Raw genomic sequence first — 9,832 nt, forward strand, 5'->3', positions numbered from 1 at the left:
ATGTAGTATTTGATTCTAAGCAAGATATATTGCCAAGACAGTTGAAAAACATTTATCTTCCACTTGCAGAAAATATCAACTTTTTATCTAAATACTGAAACTGGGAATTTTCGTATTTTTCTGACAAAAATTATCAAAAGATAGAGAAGAAAGCTTAAACTCTTTACAACATATAACCCCTCCTCCCATTCTGTTGAGAAAAAAAAAAGTTGATGGAAATTTTTCACTCAGCCACTCTGTCACAAATCAGTAATCATTTGAAGCAGCCATTTTCACTTTGACTGCCTTTCTATTTGACCTGCTTATAAACATGCAATCAAAAAGCCAATAGGTGTATCTCTTTCAGTTTAAATTAGGTAAGTTGCTTAAGTTCCATGCCAAATATGTATGTTTTGTTCCTTTCGCTGTGCCAGACCAAGATTAGCTAATTCATGACCCATGAAACAAGGCTGCACCAGCACAGACAAAAAAAAAGTCAATCCTGACCTCCTCTCAAAGTCTCATGAGAAAAAGAGGAGAGTGCAAGAGAGCCAAAGGTCCAGAATGCTGCAAAAGGGCTGACAGTAGCAAAGCTCTGAAAGAAAAAGTCACACAACCACTTTTCACTTTTATACACGCAGACATTAAATAGTCTCCATTGTGGGCACATCCAGCATTTCCACAACATGGACACACTGAAGCAAAGTATTCTGCTTTAGGATTAAGCTATGGACGATTGATGCCAATCCCAAAGCTTCATAAACCCCAGCAATGTATCCTTTTTCAACTCCCTCAGGCACACTCTTGTAGGCTGAAGAATTCTATAGCTCTAAGCTGTGATTAATTCTCTCAAAATGATCAGCTCACAGGAATCAGATGCAAGGGCTATCAAACCATACAAGAGTCATGGAAAGCAGTGAACAACTGAAAGCAAAAAAGGATCACATTTCTTTTAAAGGGTAGAATATAAGAACTTATAAGTTGTCCATGACAACAGATGACCAAAAACTGAAGAACACATAAGCACCTGGCCAGGACCTCAAAAGGATGCAAAGGAACAACACGATGGACTAAAAGGTATTCTCTAGCAAACAGTCAACAGAAAGCATAGGAATGAGATGCAACATTTATGAGTGCTTGTTTCCTTCTATTTTGGGTATGTTATTAAAAAAAATATGAGGCTCCATCTAAATCTGAAACACTGGAGACCCCACTCCTGTGGAGAATAATTAACAAAGGATGCTGTTCTTAGATGAATTGTTCCCATCTTAATGGCTTAGAATTAGTGGCCAATGAATCTTGAATCAGTCAGTATAAAAGCTCATCTGAGAAACAATGGTTCAAGGTTTCCATTACCCCCAGTTGCTGGATGTTTTCCTAACTCCAGACAGTACCGATTTTCTCACATGACTAATACCTCTCTCTGCCTCCCTAACAAATACATTCTTCTTCTAATGAAAGACTTCTAAGACCCTCAAGCTCTTTGTCAGTGATTCTGCTTCAAATGTTAGCTCTCTGAGGGTATGTGTACAGAGAGGATCGGGGCGGCCCGTGAGCCTAGGTAAACTACGCAGTTGCCTAGGGCGCCGCTGGCCCGGGCACCCGATGATGATGTCACAAGGCGTCCCGTGATTACGTCACGGTCATTGACGGCCGTGCAGTCTCGCACCTTCCTCCTGGGGTGCCAGCTGCCGCAGCCAGTCTCGGGCCGCTCCTGGAGAGGATCAAAGCTGCCGCTTTCAATCTGTCTAGTAAAGACACGCTAATTCGAACTGAAAGGGGCACTCTGGTCGATGTCAGTAGTCATGCTTCACGAGGAATAAGGGAAGTTGAAGGGAGAGTGTTCTCCCTTTGACGTCCTGCAGTGTGGACAGGGCCAAAAGTCTAGTTAAGGTACTTTGACTTCAGTTACACAATTAACGTAGCTGAAGTTGCATATCTTAATTCAACCTTATCCTGTAATGTAGACATACCCTGGGGGACAGGCCATCTTTTCATTCTGTGTTTGTACATTGGCTAGCACAGTGGAACCTTACTCTATGACATGGGCTTTTAGAGGCACTAATACAAAAAAAAATTAATAAATTGATTATGAAGTTTCAGGGTTTAGTTGTGTAGCAGGTACTCTGCTGGTCCTTGTATCTCTTGTTCTACTGTTTTTCCTCTCAGGAATATTGCAGGGCTGGAGGTCAGCATTCAGAGCAGTTAAGGCCTAGCCTCACAGAGTTTATCACTGCAGCAGGCCCTTAAAATTTAGCACCTGAGGTATAAAGCTGCTGTTTTTTACACTTTTCTATAAGGCTGAGTTTACAGAGCAACAGGATGTCTGTCTACACTGACATCTGTATCATCCCAACAGAAAAATATAATAAATGAAAGCTTAAAATTTGGACAATAATGTAGAATGCAGGAAAATGTCAGATTCCATTTCAACCAGTTACAAACTTCTCACAAAACTTATGCAAATAGAATCTTTCTCTTAAGCAGTTTTTGACTATATTGTTTAAAAAATTGTAGTCACACAGAAGAGGGCCTAGGGAAATTCCAGGCTAAATTGTACTGTGAAGAAAAAAAGGGGGGGGGGGTAAGAGAGAGGGGGGCACCTTAGGAATAATATTGTTTTTCTTCCTCTAACATCCTTGTTCAGTATTAGATAAAGGCAACTCTTTCTGCTGTTATTTACCATTGTCACAAGTCAGTGTTAGGTACACATCTCAAACTGCCAAGGACCAGAAACCCCAAACGAGGGACACAGAAATACTATTCATGCAGGATATTAGTCCATTACCTTAATGGTTTTCTATAAGGTCAGTTTCATAATTCTTTATTTTGGACATGTGTGCATAATCCAACCTCAAATTCAAGGAAAAGCAGGGATTTGAATCTGCCTCTTCTTCAATTCAAGCCACTGATACAACCATTGGGCCAATTGCTGGCATTAAAAAATTGTAAATAATAAAAATGAGCAGAACTTTTTTCAGAAAAGCTAGTACACGAGGAATTGAGACCAAAGTAAGTAAGACTTTATTAAACTCTGCTAAAATCTTTGCAGTTGGCCTATGACTGTCTTTAAAAGTCTTTGCAACAGGTGCTAATCTCAATGAGGATCATGCTCATATTTTCTGATATCAAATTCAATTACTTTTTTCTTGTATCCCAATCAAAAAGGTCACAAGAATTTATTTATTTTTAATAATTCAAAAGTATTTTCGCTCCAAAATGGCTGAAGAGATTCTATTTAAAAACTTTCAGTAAACGAATACGTCATAATATTTTGACAAAAACCAAGCAAGCAAAATTTTCAGTCCAAATAACTAATATTGTGAAAGTTTTAAACACATGAAAACCAAGAATTACAATGGAAACTGTTACAAAACCTTAACGATAAGTCATCATAGCCAGTGCCCACTTACAGCTTAAGTAAATAACAGAATAACCTTCTTTAAAAGGATGTGCGAAAACAACATTAACAATACTCAAGACAAGACTAGAAATTAATACAATTCTGAAGAAATCTTGCACCAATTCAGTGGAATGGACCAGATTAGACGATCCAAGAACCTCTGAGGCAGACTTTGACCTAGGAACCAACAACGTTATTCTCATCATCTCTGAGAGATGATTTATTAAAATAACTGAAATAAATACAATGTGTGTGATGTCTTGCTGGGTTTTCTCTACCTCTGGGTTTTTTAAAAACTTAGTTTAAGAAGGGGAAGCATTTATGGGCAGGGGAGGTGTTCAGATAAATTAGTTAATTTATTTTTATTTAGAAATTTACATTTACCCAATTTGGATAAACTTCGGTTTTCAATTCTATGAAATGTGCAATTGCTGTGTCTTTAATGGCAGCCAGTGAAAGATTAAAAATTTACATCCTGATTCACATGTTGGTGTGGATTAATTAGTTTAATTAGTTTGGTGGATATAACCAAAGTCCAAAATGTCCCCTGCAGTTCGGAAGAAACAGGCCTATAATAAATCTACCGTAATCATATGATATAACCAATGAATTAGGGATTTATTTTTGTATCTGATAGTTTAAATAAAATTAGATTTTTCTTTATAATTTTACTGAGAAATACAGTAAACACTTTTAGGTTTTAGTTTGCTAATCCAATCTACAATATATCAAGTTATGAAAACAAAATAAATGTAATGCAAATGAAGTTTTGCACTATTGCATTCTAAAGCTAAAAAAGTAAAATATATATCCATTACTTGAAAACTTACTATTTAGTCCTTTAAAACCACCTTTAAGAAACACTGCACAAAATAGTTACTTCACATGCCATTAAAAAAAAAATCACACACACTTTTTATTTTCGAGGTTCCGATAATATAAAAAACAAGGTTAAAATATCAAAATGAAAATATTTAATAATGAAATCTTACAGGAAAAATTATGAATAATATGCATTCATAATTCCACTATAATACTCATTACTAAACATGTGTGTATCTATATTATATATAATATGGAAACAAACAAAACATGATATTTTAAACAGGTGGACCTTTAAAAAGATTCTAATTATTCTTATACTGTTAAAATTATTTTAATTTTGCATCTCAGCAGATACACATTTGTATGCTGGAAACAGGTGTTCATCAAAAGGAGATGATAAAGAGATACCGCAGTCAAGGCTTGGAACCTAGCCTGCATGGTGTGATGACAGATAAATTAGAAAAATCCTGCTAAACATCTCTCTACTTCAGAAGGAGATTACACCTTTTTAAAAAGGCAAAACATGCAGTTCAATTACTTATTGTCTTGGCATGTGGTTGTGATGAAAGAAGAAGTCTTAAACATCAATAGAGCTAAACTAACTTCCCAGATGGGCTTCAGAAGAGGGAAACCTATAGCAATCCACCTGCACATAAAGCAACTTTTTTTTCCTATTTCAAATGAAAGAAATGTTTCCTTACCCTGGCATTCAAACTGTCCTTTTATCTTAAATGGCTAGTTGATATGCAATTGATGGGGGAAGGGGTTAAACAAAACAAAACAAAACCAAAAAAAGAGAGAGAGATAAAAACTTTACAGAACTAAAATGTCATTGTCTTTAGGATTACATCTATGTACCTAATCCTCCCATCACTGTATCTGAGCACCAGCATAATACTTTGTGTGCGTGCATTCCATTTTATGTGAAATTTGCAACTACTGTGTCTGAGAGCATGTCTACACTAGGAAACTATTTTGAAATAAGTAAAATTGATTTAATAACTCCCAAAATAACAAAATCAAATTAGCGTGTCCACACTGCGGGGAAGTCTCAAAATTAGTCCGAGGCAGGCTCTGTTATTGTGAACATGCTACCTTGACAGAGCCCTAGGAAGAATCGGGGAGCAATTACTTCGAATTACTCTGAGGATTAGTTATTTCAAAACAGCAGAAGTGGAGCGTCCACACTAACGCTATTGCAAAATAACTATTTTGAAATTAGCATTATAAGCAGGAGTACAGATTTCAAAATAACCACCTCGTTATTTCAAAACAACAAGCTTGGTAGTGTGGATGCCCCATTTATTATTTTGAAATAAGGGGAAAGTAGTCAGTAAAGGAACACCCACACACACACCAAAATTCAAGTATCTTAAATCATATTTTGGCACCGTCCACACAGCGGGAGGTCGACATGAGCGCACTCTCCCTTCGATTTCCCTTACTCCTCATAGGAGCAGGACTACCAGTGCCAATAGGAGCGCCCTCTCAGTTCGAATTAGCATGTCTTCACTAGACCTGCTAATTTGAACCCAGGAATATCGACTGCAGCAGCTTGGATCTTCTCTGTAGTGTTAGACAATCCCTTACTGATGTCATCCTCATGTACATCAGCTTCATAAGGACAGGACATAAAAAGTAAAATGAAAGCAATTTTACCTTTTATTTAATACCATTGGATCAGAATGCTTTCTATCTGCTAATAACAAATTGTTGTTACATTCCTGAAGCATTCCAAACTGTCATACAAAGCATTCCAAACTATCATACAAAGAGTTTTACTCTCCATCCCAGTATTCATATTTGAGTTCCCAAGTTACAGGTTATAATTATGAAATAATCTTCAGAGATGGGTGACACATATGGGGTGGGACTGGGGCTGGAATTTTTCTCCCTCGTTTTCCTACAGTCTGAAGACATTATTTTTAGCTGATATTATCTGAATATGGCACATTCACGAAGCTCTTCAGTTTTAGTTCTGCTTCCCTGTGTAGATCACAATGGGGGTGGATGGGAAATGGCAGGGAAATTATCTCATGGAAAAAGAGAAAGAATAAGATGTTTCTGTTTAAACAAATGTCTCTTTGTGTTCCAAGTTTCTAATGCAGAAGTCATTGTGAACTAGAATTCAACATATACATTAGTATAATGCAATATTTATGTCAAAAGATGACCTCGCATGTATTGCAATTATAGGTATCCTGTAATAAGTGAGCAAAATGAACAAAAGAAACCTGCCAAGAAAAAAAAAATTCTGGTAACCTAAGTCAGTTTCTTTGACTATTCATTACTGGATGTCTGTAATACCACATCTTGTGCATCAACAGAATTGATTTCAAAGAATGAATACTTAATACTATACCACCTCTGAGGCCAATGAGTGACACAAATTGTACCTGAGTACCTGCTTTTGCATATAGAGTATTTTGCTACTGAGATGGAAAGAATCCAGCTTGAACCTCAGATCACAAGCCTTTGTGGACAGAGACATGGAAATAGTATGAGACAGTGAACATAGAACCACATAATGCCCCCCCCCCCCACACACACACACATACACACACACACACCCTTCTGTAGCTAGATGCACCAGAATAGTTTCACCTCTTCTTGTTCTGAACTGATTGCCATGGGCTGCCACTCCACATTAAAGATGAAAATAGTAGCAATCAATTAGCGGCAACCCCGAGTTCTGGACAAGATGCCAGTGCAGCCCTCAGTTGGGTAAAATTTGGATGCCCTTGACTTAAGCTTTCTAAGCCTTTGCAGTTCCAGTTCAAGAGATTATTATAATTCCTAAAGCTCAGACTTCTCAGAATAATTTTTTTGTTTGATGCTCATGATGTTAATAGAACTGTTAAAACCCAACTGTTTCAGTCCACACTATTTCAAAAAATGAAGTCTGACATAGGGACTCCTATGCTTCACACCCAACAGGATCAAAATGAAGTCCAGCAACACATTCCTGATTTCATAAGTATATTTTGTGAGATTCACCATCCACATCTAGCCCCCTTGTATCTACCCCATGCTACAGGAAGACCTAATCCTTCTACACCTTATGCCAACTTTTTGATTGGGATGTCTGAATTCTAGCCCTATTTCTCTCTACTGCCTTCAGGACTGACTCTGGTTTTCCCCCCTTTCTGTTGTTAAAGGAACGAAATGGCAAGGCTCCCCTCCCCAAATCTGTGAGAAATTCTTCTGAGAGTGAGCAACTCTGTCTGGCTTCCTCCAAAGCCAAATTCAGAGTACCCCTGACATACATCTCTCTTCTTCTTTCCTCTCCCCTATTCCAAACCCTATCCTTCCCTAAGCCACCCTCTTCCCCCGCCCCCCATAAACAATGTTCCTGTTGCCTCACACATTTCAGTGTTGTTTTGACATACAAAAGCACACATTCTTCTCTGAAGGCCCTTCCCATTCCTCACACCCCACAGAGGCATCCCTCCTCCCGCTTTCTCACCATCCCATCCTTCTCCTATTAGTGTATTATGCTAAGTTCAACACTGAATGAAGAACAATAAAAAGAACATTCCACAACCTGAGGTGTTCACATAACTCATTAGCAAAACATGTGTTGTGTTTTCCTCTAGTGACTAATAGGCACCAGTATAACAGCTTCTTGCTTCTATAAATTTGTGGAGTTATTCCTTTAAGTCAGGAGATGAAGATCTATACTGAAGGCCTTCTATTCAAACCCTACCAATAGCTTTTGAGTGGGAGAAAGAGGCATTCATCAGTCTCAGTGAAAGGCCCTGGTCCTGCAATTTACAATGTGCATATGGACTACCATTCCTCCATGGAGCCCTTGATTTCAATAGACTTCAGAGGGACATTACATGAGTTCAACAGTCCACTGCATGTTATAAATTACAGGCTTAAGTCACCAAGTATGTGTTGGGTGGCTATTCAGAGGATTTCCAGGCTCTATGGTTGGCAACCCGAACTTTCTTTGCTTAGTATTTCCCTCTTGGTGCCCTCATTTTTAACCATGTACTCTGCACTCACATCCATACTATCACGGGGTAAGCCCCTGGCATGGGGTGCATCTCCCCCCTTAAGGTCTCATTGCCTGCTCGAGTTCCTAGGTCCGGGCATACATGGCATTAACAATCCCAATATACAGTCCATGGCATTAACAATCCCAATATAAAATCCCAATATAAAGTCCTCTATCAGGGGAAATACGGCTTTGGAGGCCTAGCTGCCCAGAGAAGCCTCTCCTGGACCAGCGGTTGATTGTCCAGGAAAGGGTGGTAGGGGGACCCGGGCCCTTCCTCTCCACCGGGTGCCACCCCAGGGACTATGGCTCCTGCCCACTCGGCGAGGAATCCGGCCAATACACGCCGAGCTGCACTTTTAGTCCTTTGCCCTGGGCTGCTTCCTACCACGCCCTGGTTCCCCTGGGGCCTATTCGCCTCCGAGTCACTACTTGCCAGGGCTGCCGTTGGGGTTGCGGGCGCGCTCCTGCCTCCCTGGGGTTGGCGGCTGCTGGCTCTGTCTTCGGGTCAGCGTTACTCCAGTCCCAGTTACTGCAGAAACAACAGCCTTGCCTGGGCTATTCCCCCACCCTGCAGCCAAGAAGGCTGCAGGGCTCCCTTTGCTTTTATATCCAGGCTCTGCTGGGAGCATGCCCAGCAGGGCTGGAGGGGCGGGGCCTTCTCGGCCAGCTGGGCCTGAGCTACCACCTGCCCTTCAGTGCCACCCCGTCATACATACTTACTCATTTCCCCCCCCATTCTCAGCTGTTGTCAGTGGGCTTTCCACTGCTTTGATGACTCGACCCATCAATCCCAGTCATCAAGCAGTCAGCCACTTTCACAAATGTTAAATTCATATAAAACCCGAGAAAAATTCTTGGTTTTAAGAGTCTCTATAATTATTTTTTTAAAAGCTGAAGGCAATGTCCACTATTACAGTAATTGTATCATAACCATTTGACTTAGCTACTAAAACACAATAATACAATGTAATGCTGAAAAATTACATGGCTGGTACACAGCTCAGAAGAAGATAAAAAATAGTGAGTGTTTTGTTCTCTAAAACTTGTGTACATGTCAGAGTCATGGAACACTGGTAGGTTATGAGCCCATAGTTAATAAATGGGTGTGCTAATCAGTAAATTCATGTTAATAGAAAACTACAAACAGTCACCAGAGAACTAATTTGCAAAGCCTGTTGTACAGTCAAATATTATGATAAGATACAGGGACATATGAGCATGGCCTAATACTGTTCAGCAAACAGGTTCTGATTTGCAAAATAAGCAAGCATAATATCAATCAATTCAGAGTTTAAAATATACCTATCTAATACTGTCATTGGGATGATTGAGAGTTATCCATTTAAAACTAATAGACAAACAAGACACTGGCTCTCCTATTTTGTTGGGGGAGACGCAGTAAGTAGGAGTGCTGTTCGTTTGCATTATTCTTGCTCATTGCATATGTAACTAAAAATAAACATCAGCTCTAGTTCCTTGCACAAACCACCCCAAACAAATATTTTTCACCTGCCTGACTTCTCAGAGCATCATCATTTTCAGAAAAATGTTTTTTATAGTAAAAATTCTAACATTGTGTAAGAAAAAATCAATGCTTATTTAAGTTTATGCATGCCATC

This window comes from Pelodiscus sinensis, chromosome 10 (genome assembly GCF_052426305.1).
Source record: "Pelodiscus sinensis isolate ZL-2025 chromosome 10, ASM5242630v1, whole genome shotgun sequence".
Classification (NCBI taxonomy): Eukaryota; Metazoa; Chordata; order Testudines; family Trionychidae; genus Pelodiscus; species Pelodiscus sinensis.